The 22340-nt window shown below is 48.5% G+C and overlaps 5 non-coding genes across 5 annotated transcripts; all 5 read left to right on the top strand.

Annotated features, from left to right (window-relative positions):
* Nucleotides 1-5168: 5168 nt before the first annotated feature.
* TRNAR-ACG (transfer RNA arginine (anticodon ACG)) lies at nt 5169-5241 on the top strand. Its single transcript has one exon. It is a non-coding gene; the product is annotated as a tRNA-Arg (tRNA).
* Nucleotides 5242-5552: 311 nt separating this feature from the next.
* TRNAR-ACG (transfer RNA arginine (anticodon ACG)) lies at nt 5553-5625 on the top strand. The gene has a single exon. It is a non-coding gene; the product is annotated as a tRNA-Arg (tRNA).
* Nucleotides 5626-11173: 5548 nt separating this feature from the next.
* TRNAR-ACG (transfer RNA arginine (anticodon ACG)) lies at nt 11174-11246 on the top strand. The gene has a single exon. It is a non-coding gene; the product is annotated as a tRNA-Arg (tRNA).
* A 311-nt stretch (nt 11247-11557) lies between these two features.
* On the top strand, nt 11558-11630 carry TRNAR-ACG (transfer RNA arginine (anticodon ACG)). Its single transcript has one exon. It is a non-coding gene; the product is annotated as a tRNA-Arg (tRNA).
* A 5535-nt stretch (nt 11631-17165) lies between these two features.
* TRNAR-ACG (transfer RNA arginine (anticodon ACG)) lies at nt 17166-17238 on the top strand. Its single transcript has one exon. It is a non-coding gene; the product is annotated as a tRNA-Arg (tRNA).
* The last annotated feature ends 5102 nt before the right edge of the window (nt 17239-22340 follow it).

Genomic DNA, 22340 nt, shown 5'->3' with positions numbered 1-22340 from the left:
GTCGGGTCCGCTCAAGCTGACACGGCGGTCGGCGAGCAGACCCTTCCCCCCCAATACTTACCACTCTCACAATGTCCACCGACCGAACTGCTTACACACCGAACGAATTCAAACACAGGGCGGGAGCTGCTGCCACAAAGAGACTGTGATCAGTCGCTCCCGCCCTTATAAGCGTCCCTTAGGAGACCCGCCCGGAAGGCAGGTCCCCCGAAACGCCCCCTTCCGCTACTGGACATGGGGGGAAGGCGGAAGGGGAGGGAGCCAGCCAGCAACCGGAAGGGGGTGGCCAGAAGGGACAGCCCGCTATGTAGGCTGTCCCTCTAGCGCCCCCTGCGGGGGCCGGTCAGCCTCTTTTTGTTCTAGAAAGTATTTAAAAAGGAGCCTTGTCACGCATGGCACACAAGAGCACATTGTTTGTTCGTAGTTAGTGCGTTTATTCTACCTCTCCGCTGGGAAAAATGAGAACTAAGTTTCTCATGATTTCTCTAACGCATGGCACACGCTCGCTCACCTGCTCATTCCTGCTCATTGTGGGCTTGTAGCGTTTTTTTCTACCTCTCCTTGTAAAAATGGGAAGTACCTTTCTCATGGTGTCTCAAGCAGCAAACTTCCGTTTCGTTACAAAAGTGCTGACTCCTGCTCACGCTGTAGCAGCGGTCCAGTGGCGCAATGGATAACACATTTGACTAATTCCAGGTTGACTCCTGGCTGGCTCGGTCATAGGCTGCCTTTTTGATTTATTCAAAGGCTGCAGACAGGCCTAGTAACAAGAGGAGGGCTTACTTCTTGGCATCTTTGATATCATCCAGTTGAATCTTTAGGTCCAGTAAGGCCGATTCAGTGAAGTGGCTTGGTTGGAATCCAGATTGGCGTAAGCCCAGGAGATTGTGTGATTCCAGTCAAAACAGGTTCTTCCCTGTTCGTCCAAAACCATCAAGGACCACATTGACACCCTTGCTCTGAATATGGCCGACTTCTGTAACCATTCCTTCACCTCTGGAATCTTTCCCTCCACTCTGAAGTACTCTCTTGTCAAAAATCCCACAGCCGACCCCTCCGGCCCGGCTAATTATCGCAGGTTTCTATCACTCCTTTCCAGGGCAAACTCTTGGAAAAGCTGACCATCTCCCAGCTTAATCTTCACACCGACTCTGTTGGTTGTCTCCATGTCCAACAGCCTGGCTTCAGAGCTGTCAGGAGCATGGAAACTGCTCTCCTGAACACCCGTGAAGACCTGCTCTCCAACCATGACTCTAACATCCCTTTTGTGTCCTCATCCTACCCAATCTCTCTACTGCCTTTGACATGGTCAACCATGCCATCCTGCTCAACTGTCTCCGTGATAAGCCGGGTATCACCGATCAGGCCCTGGATGACCTCTTTCCTCTATGTTCGACCCTCCCAGGTCCCACTTGGGTCCTTCCTTTTCGCCATCTCATTCTCTACTTGTGGTGTTCCCCAGGGGCAGTGGTCGAAGTGAGCGGGAGCGGTCGGGAGCGGTGCTCCTCTACTTTTTTTAATTACGTTTTACAGCTCCTGTACTGTTATTTTAAAAAGAAACCGTTCCAGAATGCTTTCGTTTTAAAATAAAAGTGTAGGAAGACGTTGCAGCTTGCACTTTCAGTGCACTGCACTGAACGTTCCCTTAAACAGCAGGTGTTAGTGGTTGGGGGTTTGTATTGTGTGTGGGAGAGGGCGTGGCGGTGGGGTTTGTGGGGAGTGGGTGCAGGCCAGTAGGAACATAGTTCCACTACTTCTTTTCGTACACTTCGACCACTGCCCAGGGGTCTAACCTCTCTCCCTGGCTGTTCAACCAATACCTGGCACCCATTGCCCACCGCATTGCAGCTCTCTGCTTCAACTTTCAGTGCTATGCGGATGACACTCTGCTTGTTTTCAGGCTTCCCTCCCTCATCTCTGACCATCTGTCTGCCAACCAGGAGTGGTGTGCCGCCAATGATCTCTGCCTTAATCCCAGTTAGAGATTCTCCTCGTCGGCACACCTGCACCCTCCTTTCCCGCCACTCTCTGGCCGGCCTCCCTTGGCCCTCTTCCTGCTCCCACCTGTGAGGCTAAGAACCTTGGGGTCATCTTCGACTCCACACTCTCCTTTTCTTCTCACATCTCTGACATCTCTAAGAAGTCAAACTACCAACTGCACATTTGCAGAGGTATTATTCCTTTCCTCTCCTTCCCCCAGAGGCTTACTGTATCTAGAGCTCTGGTTCTCTCTAGGCTAGACTACTGCAACAGCCTCTTTCTAAATCTGCCTGCTTCTACTCTCCGTCCTCTGCAACTCGTCCAGAACAGGACTGCAAGACGTTTCCTTGGTCTGAAGCCCAGGGATCGTATCTCTCCAGCCCTGAAATCTTTTCATTGCTCCCAGGTTCTGCAAGGGTTAAAGTCAAGACCCTTGCATTGTCCACAAGGCTTACTGGGGCCTGGGTCCAAAATACCTTCAACTCTCTCTCCGTAAATACCTTCCCACTCGAGCTCTTCGCTCCTCCACCTCCAACTCCCTCAGGGCTAGTCGCTTCTCCAAGCAACGGGTTGGGGGTAGATCTCTTTCCTCAGCTGGGGCTTCCCTCTGGAACAGCCTGCCTGCCACACTGAAACTTGAGGAGAACCATCTCTGGTTCCGGAAGCACCTCAAGACCTTCCTCTTTGCTTCTGCCTTTGCTCGTCTGCTCCCCTGCTGATCTGTCTGCTTCGGCTCCGTGCACCTGGCTACCCTCTGATTTTGGGCCCAGGTCCCTGCCCACCCAGCCATACACCTGCACTGCCTCCTGGCAACCCTTGCACGCAATCCTTGCACTTGGGTCTGTATCTGTAACCCTACAGTGCCCTTACCTGCACTTATCAGACACCCCTTGTCTGCGCTTTAAACCTCGCACTTTCCACCCTGCTGGCTGCGCTACCAGTTGTTGTTGTTTTTATCCCTTCCTCAGCACGTTCCACCTCGCCCCTCTCCCTTGCACTTTCCTCCCTCTCCCCTGCACTTGAGCATTCTCAATGTCACTGGGCCTAGGAAGATCGCTGTTTTGTCCTCCCTTCTTCCCCTCCCTTGCCTCGTCACGCTCTGAAACACGCGTGTATGAGTACGATTCAAATACAATATCATGTCATATCATAGCAGAAATCTATAGATCTGAAGAAACGCAACTCCTTCAATCATTCATTGCAAACAGTAACAAACAAGGATGATTCCTCAGTGGTGTGATGGAGGCCCTTAACAGGTCTGAGTGATGTCCCCAACATCTGGAACACGATTTATCCTCCCATTACATCACTAATGAAACTTCTTTGCCTTCTCCATTGTTCAGGACGTTTTGGCATGTGCCAATTTGCACTGGACGCAGACCCCCTGCCGCTGAGGCCTCTTGGCCATGACCTTTTAGCACTGCTATGATTTGGCAAGTGAAGAATCACAACATGGGGCCACCACTAGATGCAATGGGATGTACGCTATCTGCCACGATGGGCTACGTGCTACATACCAACATACAGAAAGCGGAGTCTTTACTTTTTGAAGGGTCTTCCCGTGAAAGGGCTGTTTGGCGCTTACATGGCAGAATGGATGGACCTCAGAATAGAATACTTTGTGCATCTACCTACATCCGAAGAGACACTCTCAAAGGCGTGCCTGTTCACTTTGACTGCCTGTCTGATCTTGAACAACTAGCGTAGGTCTGGGGTAAGTTGAAGACTCAACAAACACGTACCTTAACTTGGTAGTGATCTGACGATATGGGCAGGCTGGGCGAAATCTATTGGGATCAAAGGACCTCGTGTCACCTTGCCAGTCTACAGTGGTTTGATGGATAGGGGTACAGTGGGGTGGGGCAGTGGGTAGGGTCGGTGTACAGTGGTGTGGGATATTGTGGGTAGCGAAAAGTGGGGTAGGTGTAGAGTGGTTTGGGGTATAGTCAGTGGTGGTAGAGTAGGGTGGGGATAAGGGTAGAATGGGTGAGAGGGGAGAGGTGGGAATAGAGGGGGTGGGGTAGTGAGTTAAGGTCAGGTAGAATTGGGTAAGATTTTTGTTATTATACCGGTAGCCATTTACAGCAGCAATTAAGCCATTAACTCACAGCAGACTGCTTAGAAACAACATAGATACCAGGGGTTGAGTTTTGGGTGGGTGGGGCAAGGAGTGGGTGGGAATGGCCAAAGAGGTAAGCATGGCCCAAGGCAGTCAATTAGACGATAAACAACCAACAATATTTAACAAATAAATAACCCAAAAAAAAACAAGTCGTGTGTCCCTCTTCACATGTCATCTCCCTCCTACCTGTACTTCAATGCAACGGTTTCGGCTTAAAGGTGGTGCTTAAAATGCAGAGTAGGCCATGTGCCTTCATCGCACCGGTGTTGTATACTAAACTGTTCCCCATGATAGACTGCTCGCCTGGTGTTCGGCAATCTTGGAGCCCCAACCCAACACCCTGACACAGCGATCGCCAAAAGGAAATAAAAATGTGCTGAAATGCTCCAGCCGGGCTTCTTAGTCCTGCTCTCTAAGAGGAAGGCTACAGCTCAATAAAACACCTTTTAAGAAGTAAACAAAAAATTGTATTCAATACATTATATGTTATTTTCTTAAAGTGAAAAACCCCATTTTATGTCTCTCACTTGTTGCATGTTTCGCGTTTCTGTGGCATGCACGTCGAGTACTCCTTGGCACGCCTATCACTCAGGCCTTACCTGTTTCATATCTGTATGGCACTTTTGGGGTTGATCTGGGTACAGATCATCCTCTCCCGCGGATTTAACACTGAAGAGCACCGAGCACATAAAATAGTACAATACTAAAAAGTGAAAACATTCTAAATCTGTTATTTGCGCATGAAAATGTGAGTGCTATCGTACAATAAATGAGATGCTTGGTCCGTAGAACTCGCCAGAAAATACGTGCAGAGAGTTGCAATCCGGGCAGTATCTGATGCCAAATGCGTTCTTTGTCAGATGTTTGTATGTATTGTTTTCAATAAAGTATTTAAAAATGAGCCTTCTTTAACACATGTCACACGCCTGCTTATTGTGTGTTGGTAGCGTTTTTCCTACCTCTCGCTGTAAAAATGAGAACAAAGTTTCTCGTGATGTCTCAGGCAGCCCGACCTGAGCCTCTGGTTCGTAACAAAAGTGCTGAATGCAGCTCACAGTGCAGCAGCGGGCCAGTGGCGCAATGGATAACGCGTCTGCCTACGGAGCAGAAGATTCCAGGTTCGACTCCTGGCTGGCTCGTTCAAATGCTGCCTTTTTGTTCTGTATTTAAAAATGAGCCTTCTCACGCAAGGCACTCGAAGCTCATTGTGTGTTTGTAGTCAGTGTTGCAGCGTGTTTCTACCTCTACTCGGGAGAAAAAATGGGAACTACGTTATTTCTCATGATGTCTCTAACACATGGCACACGCCTGCTCATTGTCAGTTCGTAGGCGTGTTTTCAACCACCTCTCCTTATAAAAATGAGAACTAAGTTGCTCATGATGGCTCAATCCGCATGATGAGCCTCTGGGTCGTAACAAAAGTGCTGATTCCAAGAGTCACTGCAGCAGAGGGCCAGTGGCGCAATGGATAACGCGTCTGCCTACGGAGCAGAAGATTCCAGGTTCGACTCCTGGCTGGCTCGTTCAAGTGCTGCCTTTTTGTTCTAGAAAGTATTTAAAAAGGAGCCTTGTCACGCATGGCACACAAGAGCACATTGTTTGTTCGTAGTTAGTGCGTTTATTCTACCTCTCCGCTGGGAAAAATGAGAACTAAGTTTCTCATGATTTCTCTAACGCATGGCACACGCTCGCTCACCTGCTCATTGTGGGCTTGTAGAGTTTTTTTCTACCTCTCCTTGTAAAAATGGGAAGTACCTTTCTCATGGTGTCTCAAGCAGCAAACTTCCGTTTCGTTACAAAAGTGCTGACTCCTGTCACGCTGTAGCAGCGGTCCAGTGGCGCAATGGATAACACATTTGACTAATTCCAGGTTGACTCCTGGCTGGCTCGGTCATAGGCTGCCTTTTTGATTTATTCAAAGGCTGCAGACAGGCCTAGTAACAAGAGGAGGGCTTACTTCTTGGCATCTTTGATATCATCCAGTTGAATCTTTAGGTCCAGTAAGGCCGATTCAGTGAAGTGGCTTGGTTGGAATCCAGATTGGCGTAAGCCCAGGAGATTGTGTGATTCCAGTCAAAACAGGTTCTTCCCTGTTCGTCCAAAACCATCAAGGACCACATTGACACCCTTGCTCTGAATCTGGCCGACTTCTGTAACCATTTTTTCACCTCTGGAATCTTCCCCTCCACTCTGAAGCACTCTCTTGTGCACCCTCTTCTCAAAAATTCCACAGCCGATCCCTCCGGCCCGGCTAACTATCGGAGGTTTCTATCACTCCTTTCCAGGGCAAACTCTTGGAAAAGCTGATCATCTCCCAGCTTAATCTTCACACCGACTCTGTTGGTTGTCTCCATGACCATCAGCCTGGCTTAAGAGCTGTCAGGAGCATGGAAACTGCTCTCCTGAACACCCGTGAAGACCTGCTCTCCAACCATGACTCTAACATCCCTTTTGTGTCCTCATCCTACCCAATCTCTCTACTGCCTTTGACATGGTCAACCATGCCATCCTGCTCAACTGTCTCCGTGATAAGCCGGGTATCACCGATCAGGCCCTGGATGACCTCTTTCCTCTCTGTTCGACCTTCCCAGGTCCAACTTGGGTCCTTCCTTTTCGCCATCTCATTCTCTACTTGTGGTGTTCCCCAGGGGCAGTGGTCGAAGTGAGCGGGAGCGGTCGGGAGCGGTGCTCCTCTACTTTTTTAAATTACGTTTTACAGCTCCTGTACTGTTATTTTAAAAAGAAACCGTTCCAGAATGCTTTCGTTTTAAAATAAAAGTGTAGGAAGACGTTGCAGCTTGCACTTTCAGTGCACTGCACTGAACGTTCCCTTAAACAGCAGGTGTTAGTGGTTGGGGGTTTGTATTGTGTGTGGGAGAGGGCGTGGCGGTGGGGTTTGTGGGGAGTGGGTGCAGGCCAGTAGGAACATAGTTCCACTACTTCTTTTCGTACACTTCGACCACTGCCCAGGGGTCTAACCTCTCTCCCTGGCTGTTCAACCAATACCTGGCACCCATTGCCCACCGCATTGCAGCTCTCTGCTTCAACTTTCAGTGCTATGCGGATGACACTCTGCTTGTTTTCAGGCTTCCCTCCCTCATCTCTGACCATCTGTCTGCCATCCAGGAGTGGTGTGCCGCCAATGATCTCTGCCTTAATCCCAGTTAGAGATTCTCCTCGTCGGCACACCTGCACCCTCCTTTCCCGCCACTCTCTGGCCGGCCTCCCTTGGCCCTCTTCCTGCTCCTACCTGTGAGGCTAAGAACCTCGGGGTCATCTTCGACTCCACACTCTCCTTTTCTTCTCACATCTCTGACATCTCTAAGAAGTCAAACTACCAACTGCACATTTGCAGAGGTATTATTCCGTTCTTCTCCTTCCCCCAGAGGCTTACTGTATCTAGAGCTCTGGTTCTCTCTAGGCTAGACTACTGCAACAGCCTCTTTCTAAATCTGCCTGCTTCTACTCTCCGTCCTCTGCAACTCGTCCAGAACAGGACTGCAAGACGTTTCCTTGGTCTGAAGCCCAGGGATCGTATCTCTCCAGCCCTGAAATCTTTTCATTGCTCCCAGGTTCTGCAAGGGTTAAAGTCAAGACCCTCTGCATTGTCCACAAGGCTTACTGGGGCCTGGGTCCAAAATACCTTCAACTCTCTCTCCGTAAATACCTTCCCACTCGAGCTCTTCGCTCCTCCACCTCCAACTCGCTCAGGGCCAGTCGCTTCTCCAAGCAACGAGTTGGGGGTAGATCTCTTTCCTCAGCTGGGGCCTCCCTCTGGAACAGCCTCCCTGCCACACTGAAACTTGAGGAGAACCATCTCTGGTTCCGGAAGCACCTCAAGACCTTCCTCTTTGCTTCTGCCTTTGCTCTTCCGCTCCCCTGCTGATCTGTCTGCTTCGGCTCCGTGCACCTGGCTACCCTCTGATTTTGGGCCCAGGTCCCTGCCCACCCAGCCATACACCTGCACTGCCTCATGGCAACCCTTGCACGCAATCCTTGCACTTGGGTCTGTATCTGTAACCCTACAGTGCCCTTACCTGCACTTATCAGACACCCCTTGTCTGCGCTTTAAACCTCGCACTTGCCACCCTGCTGGCTGTGCTACCAGTTGTTGTTGTTTTTATCCCTTCCTCAGCACGTTCCACCTCGCCCCTCTCCCTTGCACTTTCCTCCCTCTCCCCTGCACTTGAGCATTCTCAATGTCACTGGGCCTAGGAAGATCGCTGTTTTGTCCTCCCTTCTTCCCCTCCCTTGCCTCGTCACGCTCTGAAACACCCGTGTATGAGTACGATTCAAATACAATATCATGTCATATCATAGCAGGAATCTATAGATCTGAAGATACGCAACTCCTTCAATCATTCATTGCAAACAGTAACAAACAAGGATGATTCCTCAGTGGTGTGATGGAGGCCCTTAACAGGTCTGAGTGATGTCCCCAACATCTGGAACACGATTTATCCTCCCATTACATCACTAATGAAACTTCTTTGCCTTCTCCATTGTTCAGGACGTTTTGGCATGTGCCAATTTGCACTGGACGCAGATCCCCTGCCGCTGAGGCCTCTTGGCCATGACCTTTTAGCACTGCTATGATTTGGCAAGTGAAGAATCACAACATGGGGCCACCACTAGATGCAATGTGATGTACGCTATCTGCCACGATGGGCTACGTGCTACATGCCAACACTCTTTCTCAACTCTCATGCTGGACTTCCTTTGCATCTTGTACTCATGGTGGCCCTGAATCATGCTGTTCCCATCTTCATCTTGTATCCTGGCCTGCAACATTATGTGTTACTACTGACTTCTGCAATTGTATTCGCTCTCCACTCTTGCTTCTCCACTCTTTTTGACTGCTTACTCTCTTTTCTCTCCTCCTTTCCCTTCTCCCTTTTCCTATCTCCTCCCCTTACTTTCTTCCATGCACTTAATCTATCAGAATTGTCCCTGGACCTAATATGATAGCAACCTCGTCTGTTTCCTCCACCCTTCCATTACTGTTTTTTTCCTCCCCACCGCCCCTCCAGCACTATCTGAAATGTCGTCAGGCCTAGTATGATAGTCGCTTGTTTTGTTCCTCCCCTCCCTTTCTGCACCCCTCTCCCTCACCTTTTGTTTTTCTCCGGTTCTACCAGAAATGGCGTCAGGCCTAGTACGGTAGTCGTCTGTCTGTTTCCATTTCCTTCCCACTCTCCCCCTCCCTTCCTTATCTATGTCTTAGCTCTTGCACTATCTGAAATGTCGTCAGGCTGAGTACGATAGTTAATTTCACATCCTTACTGTTCATGGCCTGTAAGAATGTGGTTGTATTTTCCCTTGTTCCCTCCCTTGCCTTGAAGCGCTTTGAAACACATTGTGTATAGGCGCTATATAAATAAACTATCATATCATATCATATCATACAGAAAGCGGAGTCTTTACTTTTTGAAGGGTCTTCTCGTGAAAGGGCTGTTTGGCGCTTGCATGGCAGAATGGATGGACCTCAGAATAGAATACTTTGGGCATCTACCTACATCCGAAGAGACACTGTCAAAGGCGTGCCTGTTCACTTTGACTGCCTGTCTGATCTTGAACAACTAGCGTAGGTCTGGGGTAAGTTGAAGACTCAACAAACACGTACCTTAACTTGGTAGTGATCTGACGATATGGGCAGGCTGGGCGAAATCTATTGGGATCAAAGGACCTTGTGTCACCTTGCCAGTCTACAGTGGTTTGATGGATAGGGGTACAGTGGGGTGGGGCAGTGGGTAGGGTCGGTGTACAGTGGTGTGGGATATTGTGGGTAGCGAAGAGTGGGGTAGGTGTAGAGTGGTTTGGGGTATAGTCAGTGGTGGTAGAGTAGGGTGGGGATAAGGGTAGATTGGGTGAGAGGGGAGAGGTGGGAATAGAGGGGGTGGGGTAGTGAGTTAAGGTCAGGTAGAATTGGGTAAGATTTTTGTTATTATACCGGTAGCCATTTACAGCAGCAATTAAGCCATTAACTCACAGCAGACTGCTTAGAAACAACATAGATACCAGGGGTTGAGTTTTGGGTGGGTGGGGCAAGGAGTGGGTGGGAATGGCCAAAGAGGTAAGCATGGCCCAAGGCAGTCAATTAGACGATAAACAACCAACAATATTTAACAAATATATAACCCAAAAAAAAAAAACAAGTCGTGTGTCCCTCTTCACATGTCATCTCCCTCCTACCTGTACTTCAATGCAACGGTTTCGGCTTATAGGTGGTGCTTAAAATGCAGAGTAGGCCATGTGCCTTCATCGCACCGGTGTTGTATACTAAACTGTTCCCCATGATAGACTGCTCGCCTGGTGTTCGGCAATCTTGGAGCCCCAACCCAACACCCTGACACAGCGATCGCCAAAAGGAAATAAAAATGTGCTGAAATGCTCCAGCCGGGCTTCTTAGTCCTGCTCTCTAAGAGGAAGGCTGCAGCTCAATAAAACACCTTTTAAGAAGTAAACAAAAAATTGTATTCAATATATTATATGTTATTTCTTAAAGTGAAAAACCCCATTTTATGTCTCTCACTTGTTGCATGTTTCGCGTTTCTGTGGCATGCACGTCGAGTACTCCTTGGCACGCCTATCACTCAGGCCTTACCTGTTTCATATCTGTATGGCACTTTTGGGGTTGATCTGGGTACAGATCATCCTCTCCCGCGGATTTAACACTGAAGAGCACCGAGTACATAAAATGGTACAATACTAAAAAGTGAAAACAGTCTAAATCTGTTATTTGCGCATGAAAATGTGAGTGCTATAGTACAATAAATGAGATGCTTGGTCCGTAAAACTCGCCAGAAAATACGTGCAGAGAGTTGCAATCCGGGCAGTATCTGATGCCAAATGCGTTCTTTGTCAGATGTTTGTATGTATTGTTTTCAATAAAGTATTTAAAAATGAGCCTTCTTTAACACATGTCACATGCCTGCTTATTGTGTGTTGGTAGCGTGTTTCCTACCTCTCCCTGTAAAAATGAGAACAAAGTTTCTCGTGATGTGGCAGGCAGCCTGACCTGAGCCTCTGGTTCGTAACAAAAGTGCTGAATGCAGCACACAGTGCAGCAGCGGGCCAGTGGCGCAATGGATAACGCGTCTGCCTACGGAGCAGAAGATTCCAGGTTCGACTCTTGGCTGGCTCGTTCAAATGCTGTCTTTTTGTTCTGTATTTAAAAATGAGCCTTCTCACGCAAGGCACTCGAAGCTCATTGTGTGTTTGTAGTCAGTGTTGCAGCGTGTTTCTACCTCTACTCGGGAGAAAAAATGGGAACTACGTTATTTCTCATGATCTCTCTAACATATGGCACACGCCTGCTCATTGTCAGTTCGTAGGCGTGTTTTCAACCACCTCTCCTTATAAAAATGAGAACTAAGTTGCTCATGATGGCTCAATCCGCATGATGAGCCTCTGGGTCGTAACAAAAGTGCTGATTCCAAGAGTCACTGCAGCAGCGGGCCAGTGGCGCAATGGATAACGCGTCTGCCTACGGAGCAGAAGATTCCAGGTTCGACTCCTGGCTGGCTCGTTCAAGTGCTGCCTTTCTGTTCTAGAAAGTATTTAAAAAGGAGCCTTGTCACGCATGGCACACAAGAGCACATTGTTTGTTCGTAGTTAGTGCGTTTATTCTACCTCTCCGCTGGGAAAAATGAGAACTAAGTTTCTCATGATTTCTCTAACGCATGGCACACGCTCGCTCACCTGCTCATTGTGGGCTTGTAGCGTTTTTTTCTACCTCTCCTTGTAAAAATGGGAAGTACCTTTCTCGTGGTGTCTCAAGCAGCAAACTTCCGTTTCGTTACAAAATTGCTGACTCCTGCTCACGCTGTAGCAGCGGTCCAGTGGCGCAATGGATAACACATTTGACTAATTCCAGGTTGACTCGGTCATAGGCTGCCTTTTTGATTTATTCAAAGGCTGCAGACAGGCCTAGTAACAAGAGGAGGGCTTACTTCTTGGCATCTTTGATATCATCCAGTTGAATCTTTAGGTCCAGTAAGGCCGATTCAGTGAAGTGGCTTGGTTGGAATCCAGATTGGCGTAAGCCCAGGAGATTGTGTGATTCCAGTCAAAACAGGTTCTTCCCTGTTCGTCCAAAACCATCAAGGACCACATTGACACCATTGCTCTGAATCTGGCCGACTTCTGTAACCATTCTTTCACCTCTGGAATCTTCCCCTCCACTCTGAAGCACTCTCTTGTGCACCCTCTTCTCAAAAATCCCACAGCCGATCCCTCCGGCCCGGCTAACTATCGGAGGTTTCTATCACTCCTTTCCAGGGCAAACTCTTGGAAAAGCTGATCATCTCCCAGCTTAATCTTCACACCGACTCTGTTGGTTGTCTCCATGACCATCAGCCTGGCTTAAGAGCTGTCAGGAGCATGGAAACTGCTCTCCTGAACACCCGTGAAGACCTGCTCTCCAACCATGACTCTAACATCCCTTTTGTGTCCTCATCCTACCCAATCTCTCTACTGCCTTTGACATGGTCAACCATGCCATCCTGCTCAACTGTCTCCGTGATAAGCCGGGTATCACCGATCAGGCCCTGGATGACCTCTTTCCTCTCTGTTCGACCTTCCCAGGTCCAACTTGGGTCCTTCCTTTTCGCCATCTCATTCTCTACTTGTGGTGTTCCCCAGGGGCAGTGGTCGATGTGAGCGGGAGCGGTCGGGAGCGGTGCTCCTCTACTTTTTTAAATTACGTTTTACAGCTCCTGTACTGTTATTTTAAAAAGAAACCGTTCCAGAATGCTTTCGTTTTAAAATAAAAGTGTAGGAAGACGTTGCAGCTTGCACTTTCAGTGCACTGCACTGAACGTTCCCTTAAACAGCAGGTGTTAGTGGTTGGGGGTTTGTATTGTGTGTGGGAGAGGGCGTGGCGGTGGGGTTTGTGGGGAGTGGGTGCAGGCCAGTAGGAACATAGTTCCACTACTTCTTTTCGTACACTTCGACCACTGCCCAGGGGTCTAACCTCTCTCCCTGGCTGTTCAACCAATACCTGGCACCCATTGCCCACCGCATTGCAGCTCTCTGCTTCAACTTTCAGTGCTATGCGGATGACACTCTGCTTGTTTTCAGGCTTCCCTCCCTCATCTCTGACCATCTGTCTGCCATCCAGGAGTGGTGTGCCGCCAATGATCTCTGCCTTAATCCCAGTTAGAGATTCTCCTCGTCGGCACACCTGCACCCTCCTTTCCCGCCACTCTCTGGCCGGCCTCCCTTGGCCCTCTTCCTGCTCCCACCTGTGAGGCTAAGAACCTCGGGGTCATCTTCGACTCCACACTCTCCTTTTCTTCTCACATCTCTGACATCTCTAAGAAGTCAAACTACCAACTGCACATTTGCAGAGGTATTATTCCTTTCCTCTCCTTCCCCCAGAGGCTTACTGTATCTAGAGCTCTGGTTCTCTCTAGGCTAGACTACTGCAACAGCCTCTTTCTAAATCTGCCTGCTTCTACTCTCCGTCCTCTGCAACTCGTCCAGAACAGGACTGCAAGACGTTTCCTTGGTCTGAAGCCCAGGGATCGTATCTCTCCAGCCCTGAAATCTTTTCATTGCTCCCAGGTTCTGCAAGGATAAAAGTCAAGACCCTCTGCATTGTCCACAAGGCTTACTGGGGCCTGGGTCCAAAATACCTTCAACTCTCTCTCCGTAAATACCTTCCCACTCGAGCTCTTCGCTCCTCCACCTCCAACTCGCTCAGGGCCAGTCGCTTCTCCAAGCAACGAGTTGGGGGTAGATCTCTTTCCTCAGCTGGGGCCTCCCTCTGGAACAGCCTCCCTGCCACACTGAAACTTGAGGAGAACCATCTCTGGTTCCGGAAGCACCTCAAGACCTTCCTCTTTGCTTCTGCCTTTGCTCTTCCGCTCCCCTGCTGATCTGTCTGCTTCGGCTCCGTGCACCTGGCTACCCTCTGATTTTGGGCCCAGGTCCCTGCCCACCCAGCCATACACCTGCACTGCCTCATGGCAACCCTTGCACGCAATCCTTGCACTTGGGTCTGTATCTGTAACCCTACAGTGCCCTTACCTGCACTTATCAGACACCCCTTGTCTGCGCTTTAAACCTCGCACTTGCCACCCTGCTGGCTGTGCTACCAGTTGTTGTTGTTTTTATCCCTTCCTCAGCACGTTCCACCTCGCCCCTCTCCCTTGCACTTTCCTCCCTCTCCCCTGCACTTGAGCATTCTCAATGTCACTGGGCCTAGGAAGATCGCTGTTTTGTCCTCCCTTCTTCCCCTCCCTTGCCTCGTCACGCTCTGAAACACCCGTGTATGAGTACGATTCAAATACAATATCATGTCATATCATAGCAGGAATCTATAGATCTGAAGATACGCAACTCCTTCAATCATTCATTGCAAACAGTAACAAACAAGGATGATTCCTCAGTGGTGTGATGGAGGCCCTTAACAGGTCTGAGTGATGTCCCCAACATCTGGAACACGATTTATCCTCCCATTACATCACTAATGAAACTTCTTTGCCTTCTCCATTGTTCAGGACGTTTTGGCATGTGCCAATTTGCACTGGACGCAGATCCCCTGCCGCTGAGGCCTCTTGGCCATGACCTTTTAGCACTGCTATGATTTGGCAAGTGAAGAATCACAACATGGGGCCACCACTAGATGCAATGTGATGTACGCTATCTGCCACGATGGGCTACGTGCTACATGCCAACACTCTTTCTCAACTCTCATGCTGGACTTCCTTTGCATCTTGTACTCATGGTGGCCCTGAATCATGCTGTTCCCATCTTCATCTTGTATCCTGGCCTGCAACATTATGTGTTACTACTGACTTCTGCAATTGTATTCGCTCTCCACTCTTGCTTCTCCACTCTTTTTGACTGCTTACTCTCTTTTCTCTCCTCCTTTCCCTTCTCCCTTTTCCTATCTCCTCCCCTTACTTTCTTCCATGCACTTAATCTATCAGAATTGTCCCTGGACCTAATATGATAGCAACCTCGTCTGTTTCCTCCACCCTTCCATTACTGTTTTTTTCCTCCCCACCGCCCCTCCAGCACTATCTGAAATGTCGTCAGGCCTAGTATGATAGTCGCTTGTTTTGTTCCTCCCCTCCCTTTCTGCACCCCTCTCCCTCACCTTTTGTTTTTCTCCGGTTCTACCAGAAATGGCGTCAGGCCTAGTACGGTAGTCGTCTGTCTGTTTCCATTTCCTTCCCACTCTCCCCCTCCCTTCCTTATCTATGTCTTAGCTCTTGCACTATCTGAAATGTCGTCAGGCTGAGTACGATAGTTAATTTCACATCCTTACTGTTCATGGCCTGTAAGAATGTGGTTGTATTTTCCCTTGTTCCCTCCCTTGCCTTGAAGCGCTTTGAAACACATTGTGTATAGGCGCTATATAAATAAACTATCATATCATATCATATCATACAGAAAGCGGAGTCTTTACTTTTTGAAGGGTCTTCTCGTGAAAGGGCTGTTTGGCGCTTGCATGGCAGAATGGATGGACCTCAGAATAGAATACTTTGGGCATCTACCTACATCCGAAGAGACACTGTCAAAGGCGTGCCTGTTCACTTTGACTGCCTGTCTGATCTTGAACAACTAGCGTAGGTCTGGGGTAAGTTGAAGACTCAACAAACACGTACCTTAACTTGGTAGTGATCTGACGATATGGGCAGGCTGGGCGAAATCTATTGGGATCAAAGGACCTCGTGTCACCTTGCCAGTCTACAGTGGTTTGATGGATAGGGGTACAGTGGGGTGGGGCAGTGGGTAGGGTCGGTGTACAGTGGTGTGGGATATTGTGGGTAGCGAAGAGTGGGGTAGGTGTAGAGTGGTTTGGGGTATAGTCAGTGGTGGTAGAGTAGGGTGGGGATAAGGGTAGATTGGGTGAGAGGGGAGAGGTGGGAATAGAGGGGGTGGGGTAGTGAGTTAAGGTCAGGTAGAATTGGGTAAGATTTTTGTTATTATACCGGTAGCCATTTACAGCAGCAATTAAGCCATTAACTCACAGCAGACTGCTTAGAAACAACATAGATACCAGGGGTTGAGTTTTGGGTGGGTGGGGCAAGGAGTGGGTGGGAATGGCCAAAGAGGTAAGCATGGCCCAAGGCAGTCAATTAGACGATAAACAACCAACAATATTTAACAAATATATAACCCAAAAAAAAAAAACAAGTCGTGTGTCCCTCTTCACATGTCATCTCCCTCCTACCTGTACTTCAATGCAACGGTTTCGGCTTATAGGTGGTGCTTAAAATGCAGAGTAGGCCATGTGCCTTCATCGCACCGGTGTTGTATACTAAACTGTTCCCCATGATAGACTGCTCGCCTGGTGTTCGGCAATCTTGGAGCCCCAACCCAACACCCTGACACAGCGATCGCCAAAAGGAAATAAAAATGTGCTGAAATGCTCCAGCCGGGCTTCTTAGTCCTGCTCTCTAAGAGGAAGGCTGCAGCTCAATAAAACACCTTTTAAGAAGTAAACAAAAAATTGTATTCAATATATTATATGTTATTTCTTAAAGTGAAAAAGCCCATTTTATGTCTCTCACTTGTTGCATGTTTCGCGTTTCTGTAGCATGCACGTCGAGTACTCCTTGGCACGCCTATCACTCAGGCCTTACCTGTTTCATATCTGTATGGCACTTTTGGGGTTGATCTGGGTACAGATCATCCTCTCCGCGGATTTAACACTGAAGAGCACCGAGCACATAAAATGGTACAATACTAAAAAGTGAAAACAGTCTAAATCTGTTATTTGCGCATGAAAATGTGAGTGCTATCGTACAATAAATGAGATGCTTGGTCCGTAGAACTCGCCAGAAAATACGTGCAGAGAGTTGCAATCCGGGCAGTATCTGATGCCAAATGCGTTCTTTGTCAGATGTTTGTATGTATTGTTTTCAATAAAGTATTTAAAAATGAGCCTTCTTTAACACGTCACATGCCTGCTTATTGTGTGTTGGTAGCGTGTTTCCTACCTCTCCCTGTAAAAATGAGAACAAAGTTTCTCGTGATGTCGCAGGCAGCCTGACCTGAGCCTCTGGTTCGTAACAAAAGGGCTGAATGCAGCTCACAGTGCAGCAGCGGGCCAGTGGCGCAATGGATAACGCGTCTGCCTACGGAGCAGAAGATTCCAGGTTCGACTCCTGGCTGGCTCGTTCAAGTGCTGCCTTTCTGTTCTAGAAAGTATTTAAAAAGGAGCCTTGTCACGCATGGCACACAAGAGCACATTGTTTGTTCGTAGTTAGTGCGTTTATTCTACCTCTCCGCTGGGAAAAATGAGAACTAAGTTTCTCATGATTTCTCTAACGCATGGCACACGCTCGCTCACCTGCTCATTGTGGGCTTGTAGCGTTTTTTTCTACCTCTCCTTGTAAAAATGGGAAGTACCTTTCTCATGGTGTCTCAAGCAGCAAACTTCCGTTTCGTTACAAAAGTGCTGACTCCTGCTCACGCTGTAGCAGCGGTCCAGTGGCGCAATGGATAACACATTTGACTAATTCCAGGTTGACTCCTGGCTGGCTCGGTCATAGGCTGCCTTTTTGATTTATTCAAAGGCTGCAGACAGGCCTAGTAACAAGAGGAGGGCTTACTTCTTGGCATCTTTGATATCATCCAGTTGAATCTTTAGGTCCAGTAAGGCCGATTCAGTGAAGTGGCTTGGTTGGAATCCAGATTGGCGTAAGCCCAGGAGATTGTGTGATTCCAGTCAAAACAGGTTCTTCCCTGTTCGTCCAAAACCATCAAGGACCACATTGACACCCTTGCTCTGAATCTGGCCGACTTCTGTAACCATTCTTTCACCTCTGGAATCTTCCCCTCCACTCTGAAGCACTCTCTTGTGCACCCTCTTCTCAAAAATCCCACAGCCAATCCCTCCGGCCCGGCTAACTATCGGAGGTTTCTATCACTCCTTTCCAGGGCAAACTCTTGGAAAAGCTGATCATCTCCCAGCTTAATCTTCACACCGACTCTGTTGGTTGTCTCCATGACCATCAGCCTGGCTTAAGAGCTGTCAGGAGCATGGAAACTGCTCTCCTGAACACCCGTGAAGACCTGCTCTCCAACCATGACTCTAACATCCCTTTTGTGTCCTCATCCTACCCAATCTCTCTACTGCCTTTGACATGGTCAACCATGCCATCCTGGTCAACTGTCTCCGTGATAAGCCGGGTATCACCGATCAGGCCCTGGATGACCTCTTTCCTCTCTGTTCGACCTTCCCAGGTCCAACTTGGGTCCTTCCTTTTCGCCATCCCATTCTCTACTTGTGGTGTTCCCCAGGGGCAGTGGTCGAAGTGAGCGGGAGCGGTCGGGAGCGGTGCTCCTCTACTTTTTTAAATTACGTTTTACAGCTCCTGTACTGTTATTTTAAAAAGAAACCGTTCCAGAATGCTTTCGTTTAAAAAAAAAAGTGTAGGAAGACGTTGCAGCTTGCACTTTCAGTGCACTGCACTGAACGTTCCCTTAAACAGCAGGTGTTAGTGGTTGGGGGTTTGTATTGTGTGTGGGAGAGGGCGTGGCGGTGGGGTTTGTGGGGAGTGGGTGCAGGCCAGTAGGAACATAGTTCCACTACTTCTTTTCGTACACTTCGACCACTGCCCAGGGGTCTAACCTCTCTCCCTGGCTGTTCAACCAATACCTGGCATCCATTGCCCACCGCATTGCAGCTCTCTGCTTCAACTTTCAGTGCTATGCGGATGACACTCTGCTTGTTTTCAGGCTTCCCTCCCTCATCTCTGACCATCTGTCTGCCAACCAGGAGTGGTGTGCCGCCAATGATCTCTGCCTTAATCCCAGTTAGAGATTCTCCTCGTCGGCACACCTGCACCCTCCTTTCCCGCCACTCTCTGGCCGGCCTCCCTTGGCCCTCTTCCTGCTCCCACCTGTGAGGCTAAGAACCTTGGGGTCATCTTCGACTCCACACTCTCCTTTTCTTCTCACATCTCTGACATCTCTAAGAAGTCAAACTACCAACTGCACATTTGCAGAGGTATTATTCCTTTCCTCTCCTTCCCCCAGAGGCTTACTGTATCTAGAGCTCTGGTTCTCTCTAGGCTAGACTACTGCAACAGCCTCTTTCTAAATCTGCCTGCTTCTACTCTCCGTCCTCTGCAACTCGTCCAGAACAGGACTGCAAGACGTTTCCTTGGTCTGAAGCCCAGGGATCGTATCTCTCCAGCCCTGAAATCTTTTCATTGCTCCCAGGTTCTGCAAGGGTTAAAGTCAAGACCCTTGCATTGTCCACAAGGCTTACTGGGGCCTGGGTCCAAAATACCTTCAACTCTCTCTCCGTAAATACCTTCCCACTCGAGCTCTTCGCTCCTCCAACTCCCTCAGGGCTAGTCGCTTCTCCAAGCAACGGGTTGGGGGTAGATCTCTTTCCTCAGCTGGGGCTTCCCTCTGGAACAGCCTGCCTGCCACACTGAAACTTGAGGAGAACCATCTCTGGTTCCGGAAGCACCTCAAGACCTTCCTCTTTGCTTCTGCCTTTGCTCGTCTGCTCCCCTGCTGATCTGTCTGCTTCGGCTCCGTGCACCTGGCTACCCTCTGATTTTGGGCCCAGGTCCCTGCCCACCCAGCCATACACCTGCACTGCCTCCTGGCAACCCTTGCACGCAATCCTTGCACTTGGGTCTGTATCTGTAACCCTACAGTGCCCTTACCTGCACTTATCAGACACCCCTTGTCTGCGCTTTAAACCTCGCACTTGCCACCCTGCTGGCTGCGCTACCAGTTGTTGTTGTTTTTATCCCTTCCTCAGCACGTTCCACCTCGCCCCTCTCCCTTGCACTTTCCTCCCTCTCCCCTGCACTTGAGCATTCTCAATGTCACTGGGCCTAGGAAGATCGCTGTTTTGTCCTCCCTTCTTCCCCTCCCTTGCCTCGTCACGCTCTGAAACACGCGTGTATGAGTACGATTCAAATACAATATCATATCATAGCAGGAATCTATAGATCTGAAGATACGCAACTCCTTCCATCATTCATTGCAAACAAGGATGATTCCTCAATGGTGTGATGGAGGCCCTTAACAGGTCTGAGTGATGTCCCCAACATCTGGAACACGATTTATCCTCCCATTACATCACTAATGAAACTTCTTTGCCTTCCCCATTGTTCAGGACGTTTTGGCATGTGCCAATTTGCACTGGACGCAGATCCCCTGCCGCTGAGGCCTCTTGGCCATGACCTTTTAGCACTGCTATGATTTGGCAAGTGAAGAATCACAACATGGGGCCACCACTAGATGCAATGGGATGTACGCTATCTGCCACGATGGGCTACGTGCTACATGCCAACATACAGAAAGCGGAGTCTTTACTTTTTGAAGGGTCTTCCCGTGAAAGGGCTGTTTGGCGCTTACATGGCAGAATGGATGGACCTCAGAATAGAATACTTTGTGCATCTACCTACATCCAAAGAGACACTGTCAAAGGCGTGCCTGTTCACTTTGACTGCCTGTCTGATCTTGAACAACTAGCGTAGGTCTGGGGTAAGTTGAAGACTCAACAAACACGTACCTTAACTTGGTAGTGATCTGACGATATGGGCAGGCTGGGCGAAATCTATTGGGATCAAAGGACTGTGGGATGTTTTTATCCACGCATCCAAGCCCTACCTCAAAACTGTGCAGTACTGACATGGCAAACATCATGATGGCCAGAGCTTCCCAGAAAATGCACAGGGAAATGCATGAAGAATAGGCTGCCACTCATTTTTGCCGATGTTATGGGCACAGAAGGACACTGCCTAAAACCACCATTGGACTACCCACACAGTAGTCTGAAACCATTGGGAGTGGCAATGCTGATTGCCAAAAGCAAACCCATAACTGTTGGGAATTCATTTTCTTAAATCCCAAAAAGGGGTGCAGTACCAGTACTCACCACTATCAGAAAGCCGGCGTTTTAAAACCACCAGATTTTGTGTAAAACTGAATAAATGAAGCCAAAGCAAGCCAAAGAGAGACTTACTGAGAGGTGGATCCAATGTAAAGTTATATTCTGAAGTGACTTGAAGGTTTATAACAAGACTGGCTGAGCTGTGGATTTCAGCAGTTTAAGTAAATTTGGACTGAAAGACACTAAAAATCTAAATGTTTAAATTGACTGAGTGACCTACTTTTGAGTGTCACATAGGTTTCAATTGTTTAAATGTCATAGTTTTAAACTTAGAATCAGCATTCTAGCTGCATATGTAAAAATGTTTAGTTTTATTTGAATGCAGAAAATTGGGGAACAGAAATGACATGTAGCTAAAAACTGGCTTAAAGAGATTCCAATTTTGTCTGGCAACTACCCCCCCATCAGGAGTGAAACTTGAGTCACAGCTGTGTTCCCAGGCCTATCTGCCTTTTGCTGGCCACACTAAGGATATGCCATCTCTCTGATAATTGAATTAAGGGGAGCCCCCACAGAATACAGGAGCTCTGAACAAAGCCCTGTCCTGACTCAGGCAAATGTTTTATTGGCGGGAGTCGTAAATGGAGCTTCCTCCTGGAAGGACAGGGGAGGAGCACTGCCTGTGAGAGCAAGCTGGCTTGGCAGAACTGGAAAAACCAGAAATTCAACCTTGTGCTGGGGGGAAACCACACCCCTTTGGGGCCAGAACATAACTCTAAAAAGATGAATAACTCATAGTACGGACTTGTGAAAATTATTTAAATGACACCATAATTTTTGAGATTTTTCTGCCCACATTTTAAGACGTGTTAGGACCCGGTGGTATGTTCAGGGGGGTTTTAGCGGAAAAGAGGATATTACTCAAAATGTGTGCATGTGAAAAATCTGACACTTCATCAACTAATGTCCATACTCCTTGAGCACATGTGTGTAAATTTGGGTTAATGTCCGATATTGCAAAATCAGTTAAAAAGTGAAATATGTGCCATTTCTGAATGCAAGCCCCCAGGAAGAGCAGAGTTTGAACAGGGGATACCTCCTGTGATATGTGAGGGGTGCATGTAATTTTAAACAAATGTGTACCTGTGCAAATATGTCTTTTTTTATCAAATATAGATTATGTGCAATTTGACAGGGGAGTGTCCTCTCTGCAAGCCATAAAATGACATCCCTCTGACTCACAGTTCCTTCCCCAATTATGGGAGAGGGGAGAATTGGGCCAATGGCAAGTGGAGAGGGGTAGGGTCTAGTGATGCTGCACACACACCCATTTTCAAAACACATAAAAGCAGACAGACAGGACAGATAGGGACTTTCAAATCCATTTGCAGCTGGAAGCTCTGCCGGGAAAATCCA

Source organism: Ambystoma mexicanum, chromosome 13 (genome assembly GCF_040938575.1).
Source record: "Ambystoma mexicanum isolate Mex_15411 chromosome 13, UKY_AmexF1_1, whole genome shotgun sequence".
Lineage (NCBI taxonomy): Eukaryota > Metazoa > Chordata > Amphibia > Caudata > Ambystomatidae > Ambystoma > Ambystoma mexicanum.
Note: the sequence above shows the minus strand (reverse complement) of the source record. Positions and strands in the feature narration are given on the sequence as shown.